Source organism: Balaenoptera borealis (genome assembly GCF_965194805.1).
Source record: "Balaenoptera borealis genome assembly, chromosome: 1".
Classification (NCBI taxonomy): Eukaryota; Metazoa; Chordata; class Mammalia; order Artiodactyla; family Balaenopteridae; genus Balaenoptera; species Balaenoptera borealis.
In genome coordinates, this window is record NC_138860.1 from 71,124,114 (window position 1) to 71,135,652 (window position 11,539).

Genomic DNA, 11,539 nt, shown 5'->3' on the forward strand with positions numbered 1-11,539 from the left:
TAAACATCACACTTTAGGTGGGCAGGAGTTAGAGTTTTATTATCAGTCTAGGCAAGACCAAAAATTCAAAGCAAGTTCAATTTTGCTTAAGGGAACATTGTAAGGTAACAATTCTTCATATTACATGCCTCCCAGGACCCATTTCAAACCATAGAGAATGACACCTTTATGTGTCACTGTCCCAAGAGACAAACAAATGTGAACAACTAAAACATTTAAAAAGTGCACCAAGCTTCGGAAGTCTCAAACAAAACTTGAATTTTCTGTACATACTCCTGCCAAATGAAGTTATTGCCTGTACACCACTCCTCTTGCAAAGTGGTCTTCTATTTCCTTTCATCTGACCTAGATCGGCTAGGAGACCTAGAGAAAGATCGGGACGGCTTGTGATTTCTCTCTTGGGACAGGGATCTCTCTCTTCTCCTATATCTAGAAAGGGACCTGCTCTGGCTGACGGAGAAGGCTCTCCATCTTGGAGATGTGCGGGAGGTGGAGGACTCCTCCTCCCATAATCATCTCGAGGGCGACGACCCCAAGAAGGAGGCGGTCACGATTTCGACTTCTCTTTTCCCCATTCGACAGGTCCACTCTTACTCGGCAGCCACATAGTGTTCTCCCATCTAGTTCTCGGACAGCATCGGCTGCATCTCGGGGATCTTCACATTCAACGAGAGTGAAGCCGGGAGGGTTTTTAGCACCCCACACACTTCAGAGTGGTCCATAATAGCCTAAAGCTCGTTCCAATTCAGCCTTGTTACCACTGTTTCCAAGATTCCCTACATAAACTTTACAGTCCAACGGACAGAAATCACGTTGCAAGACCCTCGTGGCTCCTGGGTTTCACGGGCCACAGGGTGGTCCCGGGCCTCTAGAATCTGGTAGCTGAATCTGCTCGCACAAGCTGTCCTGTGGGGATGCGTTTTCCCCTATGTGTCCAGCCCGGGGCCCTGCTCTCTTGGCCCGGCCTCCCGGGTGAGAGGGTGAACCCCAGCTCCCTGGAGCAGACACTCAGAGCCCTGGTGACCGGACTCACGGCTGACGGGGCTGGAGCGGCGGCTGGACACGTGTGGCCAGCCTGGTGGTGTTTGGCCCCGTCTGCAGTTCCAGTTCCAGCTGAGAAAGAGCCTCCCTGTGTTACTTTCTCCTGGTTGTGTAAGGATCCCCGGTGTCATTTGACAGAAATGTAGACGGTGTGTTCTTTCTCTCTTTTCTCCCTGCTTCCTCTCCTCCCTCTCTGCCTCCCTCTCTCCCTGTACCTCTTTCCCTGTTCCGCTCTCCCTCTACCTCTTTCCCACTCCCTCTCTGTCTCTCCCTCTGTCTCTTCCTCTCTCCCTCCCTCTCTCCCTCTCCCTCCCTCTCCCTCTCTCTTTCCTCTCCCTATCTCCCTCTCTCCTCTCTCCCTCTTCCCTCTTCCTCTCCCTCTTCCCTCTGCCTCTTTCCTCTGCCTCTTTCCTCTCCCTCTTCCCTCTCCTCTTTCCCTCTCCTTCTCTCCCTCCCCCTCTCTCACTCTCCCTCTCTCCCCCCTCTCTCTCCCTCTTCCTCTCTCCCTCTCCCCTGTCTCTGCCTCTCCCTCCGTCTCTCCCTCTGGGAGGGAGTGAGGGAGATGGAGAGATGGAGGGAGCGGGAGAGTTGGAGGGAGAGGGAGAGGGAGAAGAGGGAGGAGAGGGAGGGAGGAGACGTCTCTCCCTCCCTCCCTCCCTCTGCCTCCCTCCCTCTCCTCTCTTTCCCTCTCCCTCCGTCTCTCCGTCTCCCTCACTCCCTCTCAGAGAGGGAGAGACGGAGGGAGAGGCAAAGACAAGGGAGAGGGGGAGAGGGAGAGAGGGAGGGGGAGAGAGAGGGGGGAGAGAGGGAGAGCTCTCTTCCTCCCTCCCTCTCCCTCTCTCCTCCTTCTCTCCCTCTCTCCCTCACCCTCTCTCCCTCTCCCTCCCTCCATCACTTTCCCTCCTTCTCCCTCTCCCTCTCTCCCTCCCAGAGAGGGAGAGACAGAGGGAGAGGGAGAGGGGGGAGACAGGGACACGGAGAGGGAGGGAGGGAGGGAGGGAGACAGAGAGGGAAGCAGGCACCCTCTCGCCTTCTCCCTCTCCCTACCTCCTTCTCCGACTCCCCCTCTCCTCTCCCTCTGTCTCTCCCTCTCCCTCCCTCCCTCTAGGAGAGGGAGAGGGAGAGGAAGGGAGGGAGAGGGAGAGAGGGAGGGGAAGGGAGACGGAGAGGGAGAGACGTCTCGCCCTCCTTCCCTCTCCCTCCCTCGCCCTTTCCCTTCCTCTCTCCCTCTCCCTCCCTCTGTCTCACCCTCTCCCTCCCTCTGTCTCTCCCTCTCCCTCACTCCCTCCCAGAGAGGGAGAGATGGAGGGAGAGGGAGAGACGAGGGAGAGGGGGAGAGGGAGAGAGGGAGGGGGGAGAGAGGGAGAGGGAAGAGGGAGAGTGGGAGAGAGGGAGAGAAGGAGGAGAGAGGGAAAGGGAGGAAGAGACCTCTCTCTTTCTCCCTCTCTCCGTCTCTCCCTCTCTCCCCCTCTCTCTCCCTCTCCCTCTCTCCCTCTTCCCTCTCTGCCTCTTCCCTCTGCTTCTTTCCTCTGCCTCTTTCCTCTCCCTCTTCCCTCTCCTCTTTCCCTCTCCTTCTCTCCCTCCCCTCTCCCTCTGGGAGGGAGTGAGGGAGATGGAGAGATGGAGGGAGCGGGAGAGTTAGACGGAGAGGGAGAGGGAGAGGGAGAAGAGGGAGGAAAGGGAGGGAGGAAACGTCTCTCCCTCCCTCCCTCCCTCTCCTCCCTTTCCCTCTCCCTCCGTCTCTCCGTCTCCCTCACTCCCTCTCAGAGAGGGAGAGACGGAGGGAGAGGCAAAGACAAGGGAGAGGGGGAGAGGGAGAGAGGGAGGGGGAGAGAGAGGGGGGAGAGAGGGAGAGCTCTCTTCCTCCCTCCCTCTCCCTCTCTCCTCCTTCTCTCCCTCTCTCCCTCACCCTCTCTCCCTCTCCCTCCCTCCATCACTTTCCCTCCTTCTCCCTCTCCCTCTCTCCCTCCCAGAGAGGGAGAGACAGAGGGAGAGGGAGAGGGAGAGGGGGGAGACAGGGACACGGAGAGGGAGGGAGGGAGGGAGGGAGACAGAGAGGGAAGCAGGCACCCTCTCGCCTTCTCCCTCTCCCTACCTCCTTCTCCGACTCCCCCTCTCCTCTCCCTCTGTCTCTCCCTCTCCCTCCCTCCCTCTAGGAGAGGGAGAGGGAGAGGAAGGGAGGGAGAGGGAGAGAGGGAGGGGGAGGGAGACGGAGAGGGAGAGACGTCTCGTCCTCCTTCCCTCTCCCTCCCTCGCCCTTTCTCTTCCTCTCTCCCTCTCCCTCCCTCTGTCTCACCCTCTCCCTCCGTCTCTCCCTCTCCCTCACTCCCTCCCAGAGAGGGAGAGATGGAGGGAGAGGGAGAGACGAGGGAGAGGGGGAGAGGGAGAGAGGGAGGGGGGAGGGAGGGAGAGGGAAGAGGGAGAGTGGGAGAGAGGGAGAGAAGGAGGAGAGAGGGAAAGGGAGGAAGAGACCTCTCTCTCTCTCCCTCTCTCCGTCTCTCCCTCTCTCCCCCTCTCTCTCCCTCTCCCTCTCTCCCTCTCCCTTGTCTCTGCCTCTTCATCTCTCTGTCTCTGGGAGGGAGTGAGGGAGATGGAGAGACGGAGGGAGAGGGAGGAGAGGGAGCGAGGAAGAGGGAGAGAGGGAGGGAGAGAGGGAGGGAGAGAGGGATAGAGGGAGGGAGGGAGAGATGTCTTTGTCTTTCCCTCCCTCCCTCTATCACTCTCTCCCTCTTCCCCCTCCCTCTCCTGCTCCCTGTCCCTCTCCCTCCCTCTATCCCTCTCTCCCTCTCCCCCCTCCCTCTCCTGCTCCCTGTCCCTCTCCCTCCACCTCCTTCCCTCTCTGGAGAGGGAAGGAGGTGGAGGGAGAGGGAGAGGGAGAGGGAGCACGAGAGGGAGAGAGGGAGAGGGAAAGAGGTATAGGAAGAGCGGAACAGGGAAACAGGGACAGGGAAAGGGGGACAGGGAGAGAGGGAGAGGGAGAGGGAGAGCAGAGCAGGGAAACAGGGACAGGGAAAGAGGGAGGCAGAGAGGGAGATGGAAACGGGGAAAGGGAGGGGGGACGGATAGAGGGAGAGGGAGAGAGGGACAGGGAAAGAGAGACAGGGATGGAGGGAGGGAGAGAGGGACAGGACAGGGCAAGAGGGACAGGGAGAGAGGGAGGGAGAGAGGCAGAGGGAGAGATGGAGGGAGAGTGAGAGGCAGGGAGGTAGAGGGAGGGAGGGAGGGAGGGAGACAGAGAGGGAGACAGGGAGAAGGGCTGATGGGGGCTCCCTCCCCCTCCCATCCTCTGCCCACTGCTTTCTCTTTTTTCTGCTTCAACAAACACCAGGCGCCTTTCAGATCAGCCCTGAAGTCAACGTTGATGCTTGGGACGGCCTGACCTCCCCGCTGCCTTCCAGCCCAGGACCACAGCTGGGAGATGAAGTCTGCGGGGCCCTGGGGGGGGGGCAGCGGCGGCGGAGGTGGTGGAGGCAGGCACCTCCTCTGACGCCCAATCTCTCCTCGTTTACGAGGCAGCCGCCAGCTCCCCTCCCTGACTCCCCAAGATTTGGGGCCATTTTAATATGTGTCGATAATGCCATGAGCTACTATTTAACTTTTCCACGAGGACCCATCTCCCGAAATGCAGTGGTTTTCAGGCTTGGCTGCACTAGAGAACCCCCAGGGAAAGGAGAGACGTCTGTACCTCCCTCTCTCTCCCTCTCCCTCCGTATCTCCTTCTGGCTCTCTCCCTCTCCTTCTGGGGTGATGCCCGATGAGCTCAGATTCGCAGATGTTCCCCCCATCCCCTCTCTGTGCCTTGCGTGGGGCCTGGGCCTTCTCACTGTGGCCCGGGAACAGCCTCGACATTCAGACATCGGTTCCTGCAAGGACACTTGCGTTTGGTCCATACCGCATGTGGCTGCAGTCTGTGCTTCTCCCGTTTAGCATCTTCAGTAGATGGGGGCTGTGCATGAGCCCTTCATCTTCCCCGCAGACACCACTGGTGCTTGCTCGGCCTCGCGGGTGATGTCCACGGGGGACAGACCTGTGTCCCCACCTTCTTGGGCTGCAGACAGGCCACGTTGGTCCTGTGGTGACTGGGGGCTCCCAGGAGAACCCCACCGCAGACCCAGAGAGGTGGCCCCAGAGAAGGTGGCGTACGCCTGGGGCCAGGCCTCACCAGCCAACCACGGGGCACCTGCAGCAACAGGTCTCTCGCCGTCCAGGGGCTGGGTGTTCGGGCGCCGTGGGGATGAGCTGCTGTCTGCACGGCAGCCAAGTTTGTATTGTTGAGCCCGGGGAGGCCCCTGGGTGGCTCCTGGAGAGCCTGGTCACATTTCTTCCTGCCCTTGGCCTTAGAGCTCATCATGGTTCACGCCGTTTCTGGTTCCAAAAGGACCTGTGTTCATAAAGACCACATGTTAGGACAGCACCAAAGTGTCTAGAAATCCAGGCCAGGAGGAGGAGGGAGGGGGTTTGGCTGTGCCCGCCAGTGGCCTGAGAGCCCTCCCACCCACAGAGACCTGGCCCGGGGCCTGTGGGGAGGGCGTGGCCCACGGTCCCCAGCGCTGGCTGTCTCTGGGTTCCAGGAGAACTGCGCGATCCTCGGGGAGCTGGTAAGGCTGCAGGCTCAGAAGTCCCGCCTGCTGGGATTCAGCACGCGAGCCGACTCTGTGCTGGAGATGAACATGGCCAAGACCAGCCAGGTGGTGGCCACTTTCCTAGGTAACCCCGCCTCCCCGAGTCCCAGTGGGGACGGGGGTCAGGTGGACCTTGACTGGACGTGGTGCTGCCTGAGACCCCACTGTGTCAGCCCTTGGGGGTCGCCTTCCCCAACCCTTCATTCTGCCTCAAGGGGCGTGGGGTGGGGGGCGGCTGGGCGGCTGCCACAGGGACATAGCTGAGCCTCTCCCCTCCGCCCGCAGATGAGCTGGCCCAGAAGCTGAAGCCCCTCGGGGAGCAGGAGCGGCCCTGATCCTGGAGCTAAAGAAGGCTGAGTGCCAGAGGCGGGGCCTGCACTTTGACGGGCCCATCAACGTCTAGGACCTGCGCTACTACATGAACCAGGGGGAGGAGACGCGCTACCACGTGGACCAGTACCTGCTCAATGAGTCCTTCCCCATGCAGGTGGTCACGCGCGGGCGGCTGGGCATCTCCCAGGAGCTGCTGGGGCTGACCTTCGACCTGGAGGAAGGCGCCAACATGCGTCACGAAGATGAAGATGTGAGGCTCTACACGGTCCGGGACGCGGCCTCGGGCAAGGTCATCCATCAGCAAGTTCTACCTGGACCTCTACCCTCGGTGCATGCGTGGGGGAACCTGTCGGCCGTGGGCCGGGGCTCCTCTGTGGTAGCGGGGCCTCACCCGCGTCCCTCCCCAGGGAAGGGAAGTCCGGGCACATGGCCTGCTTTGGCCTGCAGCCGGGCTGCCTGCAGCAGGACGGGAGGCGCCAGATTGCCATCGCGGCCATGGTGGCCAACTTCACCAAGCCTACGCCCAACCCGCCCTCCCTGTTGCAGCATGATGAGCTGGAGACCTACTTCCATGAGTTCTGGCAAGCGATGCACCAGCTCCGCTCCCAGGAGGGTGCGGGCGAGGGGCTGAAGGCAGGGGGCGGGGAGGGCCCGGGCTCTCCCGTGGTCCTCAGGCAGGCCCTCGCCACGGGATTCTTCCGCTGATGTCACCCCGCACGAGGAGACGCTCTCGGTGTCAGTTTCCATCATCAAACCCCACGCACTGGGCGCGTAAACAACGGAAGTGGATGTCCTCGAGACTCTGGAGGCTGGAAGTCCCAGATCAAGGAGTCAGGACTGGTTCCCTGCATGTTAAATACAGGTATTCAAGAGTTGCCTTTAAAAAAGACAAAATAGAAGAAAGGAACGTTGCATGCAAGGCTGGTGACAGGCAGTGATGAGAACCAGAGGTTAGGCTCTGGGGCCGGGAGCACCACGCCCTGTGAGGCCCTGGGGCTGCTGCCAGTCTCGGTGGAGGCTCAGCAAGTCCCAGTGACTTCCCAATGTGGGGGGGGGTCCCCAGATGAGCGTCTGGGCCCAGGACCCAGTGCTCGTTCAGTCTTCCTGCAGTCAGCCCTTCGTCCTGAGAGCGATGCTCTCACAGACTGCAACCGGAGCGCGTGGGGACACTTTACTGAGCTGTGCAGCCGTCACTACTGCCCTGTTCTGGAACATTTCCCTCACCCCAAAAAGGTCCCTCACGCCCTTAGTTATCATTCCCTCCCCTCCCCTGTCCCTGACAACCAGGAACCCACTCTGACTCTGTGGATCTACCTGTTCTGGACGTTTCCCCTCAGTGGGGTCACACCCTGTGTGTCCTTCTGTGTCTGACTTCTCTCGCTGAGCATCGTGTTCTCAGGGTGCATCCACGTGGCAGCGAGTGGCAGGGCTTCACAGCTTTGCGTGGCTGCGGGCCGGAAAAAAGACAAACGAAAAGAAGGGCACGTTGCCTGCGACTCTGGTGACAGCCGGGGATGAGAACCAGAGGGTAGGCTCTGGGGCCGGGAGCGCCGCGCCCTGTGAAGCCCTGGCGCTGCTGCCAGTCTCGGCGGGGCACGGGCAGCGCCGTCCCCCAGGAGCTGCTGGACAAGCTCATCAAGTCCCGGCTGGCCAACCCCCGTGCGGCCGGGCCGAGGGAAAGGAAAGGGGCTCCCGGACCGCCCGGCTGGAAAGCACGGCCTGGACACAGTGCCAGCGCCCCCGTCTCCTTCCTCCCGCCCTCCAGGCCTCTTCAACCTGCGCCAGATCGTCCTGGCCAAGGTGGACCAGGCCCTGCACATGCAGACGCCCTCGGACCCGGCCTAGGACAATGCCCGCCTCTGCCAGGAGATCCTCAGGGTCCCAGCCACGCCAGGTAGCCAAGCACACGCCGGGCCCACCTTAGCGGTCGGTTGGCGGCTACTGCCCAGTTCAAGAGGATCCTCTGGTGGTGTGTGAAGGGGGACCGACTGACGGGCTCTGGTCGAGGCCCGCTGACCTCTGGCCTCTTCCTGCCTGGGTTCCTGGGCTGGTCCCTCCAGCTGTGGCGCGCGGAGTCCGAGGGTGGGCTGGGCCTATCTGCACGTGCTTTCTGGAGAGCCTGGAAGAGGCAGGAGAGGGCTTCATACCCCGGACGGAACGCGTCGACGAGGTTTGCCCGTGCGTGTCGGTGCGGAGACGCAGTTCACTCCCTCGTGAGCGCTTTAACCCGCGCTCTCCCCGTGCTGGAGGGCGAGCCCTGACTCATCCCTCGGAGCCTCGGGCAGCTGTCCCTGTAAGAGGCTTAGGGGTGAACCCTCGTGAGCTTCAGCAGAAAGTCGGCAAAGATTGAATTGTGTCCCTCCACTGAGTTGCCAGCAAGGTCCCCGTTTTCTAGAAGTGTTGGGCCAATACTCCCTCTAGTGGCAGGGGACTCAGACAGGGCTGCTTTGAGGCCCCAAGCTCTGGGCTCTGGGGAAGGGGCACGGAGCGGCCAGGGGGCCGGGCAGGAGCCTCTCCGCGTGTGTCCCAGGGACCCACCTGCCTGCGACTTTCGGCCACCTGGCAGGAAGCTACGACGCCCAGTCCTATGGCTACCTGTGCAGCGAGGTGTACTCCGCGGACACGGTCCACACACTCGTTTCAAGCAGGAGGGCGTCCTGAGTGGCAAGGTGAGAGGCCGGCCTGCCGTGCAGACCAACACGGAGGTCCTTGGCCTGGGCCTAGATGCTTGTGCCGCCCGCCTGGGCCTGCCAGGCTCTGAGGGCCCTGCCCAGAACCCCCTGCTCCCCTGCCCTTTGTTGAGTCACAGCAGAGGTGGCCACACCCACACCCTCTGTGAAGGGGGTGCTCCACCCTCCTGCAGCCCCGCCCCCTCTCCTCAGGTTGCCATGGACTACAGAAGCTGCATTCTGAGGCCAGGGGGCTCCGAGGATGCCAAGGGCATGGTGAAGCTCTTCCTGGGTTGTGACCCCATGCAGGACGCCTTCCTCCTGAGCAAAGGGCTGCAGGTTGAGGGCTGCAAGCCGCCGGCCTGCTGACGGCACGGGGTTTTGCCCCCCCGGGCGGGCCGGGTGCCTTAGCGCCCCGTCGGGGCGGGGGAGGGGCCGTGTGTCCTCCCAGCCCCCGAGTCCCCGGCGGCCGGCCTAGGCCAAAAGTCTCCACCTGGAAGTGTCTGGAAAGCCTGGCATCAAGGCTCCCCCTTGTTGCACTAATGCAATCCCTTCCTGGGGAGCTTTCCTGGTAACAAAACGGTTCTTTGAAAACGCAGCCATTAATAAAAAAGACTCTACTCCTGGTCTCTGCCTGCCGTCCCTTCCACCACAGGAGTGGCATGGGGGCCGTCACACTGGGGGGAGTTCTGACCTTGGTCGGGGATCAGCCCTGGGGCCGTGGTGACGCGTCTGGGTCACTGGGAGACGGCTGAGCTGTGGGGTGAGTTCAGACGGGGATGGTGCCCCGCACCCCGACCGGGCAGGCTCTCCAGTGAGGGGGTGTCAGTTTCCTGCCGGCCTCTCGCCCGTCACTGTTTGGCATCTCGGGGGCTGTGACTGGCTGGAGCTGGTTCTGGCGGTGGGCACAGCTGCGGGAAGCCCGGCTGTGGCTGTCCCTGTCCCCGTGTCCTGTCCTCCTGCTCACGGCCGGCCGGCTGGCTCCCTCTGGTCATCGGCAGCTGCTGAAGTCTGGACCACAGCAAGGGGCCGCCTTCCTGGGTCCTAGCAATTCTTCCCAAAGGCCTTAGGGATGTGTTTTGGTGGCAGTAGGAATTCAGAGAGGGTGCTGCACCACTGGAGCGGTAGGGTGGCTCTGGACCGTCCCGTGTGTCCTTCCCTGGCCTTTGAGCTCCTTGGGAGCCCTGCCTCCACAAAGGACGCCAGGCAGCGGAACGAGGGCGCGGGCGGCGCCCCGACCTTCTCCCCGTGGCCCAGGCGGGCAGGCCGTGCCACGCTCTGTCCTCCCCTCAGCCTGCCCGCCCGTTCTGTTGTTATTTTACCGAAGAGGACACAGACATTCAGAGAGGCTAGGGTCCATGCCTGAGGTCTCATATCCAGTAAGTGTCAGAGCCGGGGTTTGAACCCAGACAGCCTGTCCCGGAGACCGCGCCCTTACCTCTACACAAACCACCTCCTGGTTCCCTTTATTAGCACAAGACTCATTTCCCTGACAAGCCCAGGCCCCATAAAGGCAACCCTGCCTCCCCCACGTGACCAGCCCTTGCCAACTACTTACCCCAGTGGCAGAGGGACGAGCCACACAGGGGACCCGCCCATCTTGGCCATGGGGACACAGACACCCACTCACACCCAGAAGGACCTCCTCTTTACCTTAGGCCACACGCCCATGCCGAAGGAGCTGCTGTCTGCCAGCTGGTGCAGGTACAGTTCTGTCCTGGAAACAGAGAAGGGACCAGAAGTAAGGGAGGACCCACCCACACCAGTGGCCTGGCAGGGCAGGTGGGCATCATGGCACGGGGCTCCACAGAGTGCCCCAGGTGGCCCCGGGGTCTGCCTCAGGCCCTGGCCCTGCCTCCCGAATATTCCTCACTTGCTGCCCTCAATGGGCCCTTCTTAAGTGAAGGCCTTCCAGAAGCTTCCTTACTCCTCAGTTACCCTGCTCTGAAAACTGGGAGTTTCCTCCCTAATCTGCCCTCTCTCCAAAGGGTAAGGTGCCCCTCTGGCCTTAGCCAGGAGGCTCAGGACAGGTTGGGCCTGCCCTTCAGACGGGGGTGGAAGGCAGGAGACAAATGATGGGGGACGCAGAGGCAAATTGAAAATTATCACCCCTCGCCTGGGGTGAGCACTCCCTGGAGCTTCACTAGATAGAACCTTACTCATTCGTTCAACAGATGAGGAAACCAAGGCTCAGAGACAGGGAGCCACATGTCCAAGAATTCCCAGGAGTCAGCGAGGGGCAGAGATGACTCCCTGGGCCACCTCCCCCAGAAGGCCCTCCCAGATGAGTCTTGTGGCTTCTCTGCTGTTCCACCTGGTGCCTCCTCGCCCTGAGCTACCTCAGGTGCACCCAAGGCTCTCACAGAGTTTAGGAGCTTCTGGAAGATTTGGGGTCTGCTGTTCCTTGCCCACCTCCCACGCTGCTGTCAGAACCTGTACCAAAATGTCACCGTCACAGCAGACATCCACCACCACCCCCCAGCGTGTATAAAGAGCCATATGTGAATTATCTCACTTAATCCTGTAAGGTCAGCAGTCAAGGTACTATTTCCACTTTACAGAGGAAGAAACGGAGGTTCAGAGCAGGTGACACCTGGCCAGGTTCACCCAGCCCAGGAGCAGTACCAGGCAGCAAGAATCAGAGGCCAGATTCCTAACCACTGGGCTCCACTGCCTCTCACCTCTGGGCAGAGGCAGGGCTGGGGCCCTGGAGAGCGGAGGCCCTTTGTCTCACTGCCCTCGGCTGTCCCTGCTCAGCCCAGTCGCTCACCTGAGAGCCAGGTCCAATCCGGATAGCATCTGGGAGAAAACCTCGAAACTGCCTTCCCCTTCCAGCTGCCGGGCCACGTGGCTCTTCTCCAACAGCATCGTCTG

At 61.3% G+C, this 11,539-nt stretch overlaps 1 pseudogene across 1 annotated transcript; it reads right to left on the bottom strand.

The window, feature by feature from the left end:
• Positions 1-326: 326 nt before the first annotated feature.
• Positions 327-813, bottom strand: LOC309618012 (serine/arginine-rich splicing factor 3 pseudogene; annotated as a pseudogene). The gene has a single exon. The product of its transcript is annotated as a serine/arginine-rich splicing factor 3 pseudogene (transcript).
• Positions 814-11,539: the final 10,726 nt, after the last annotated feature.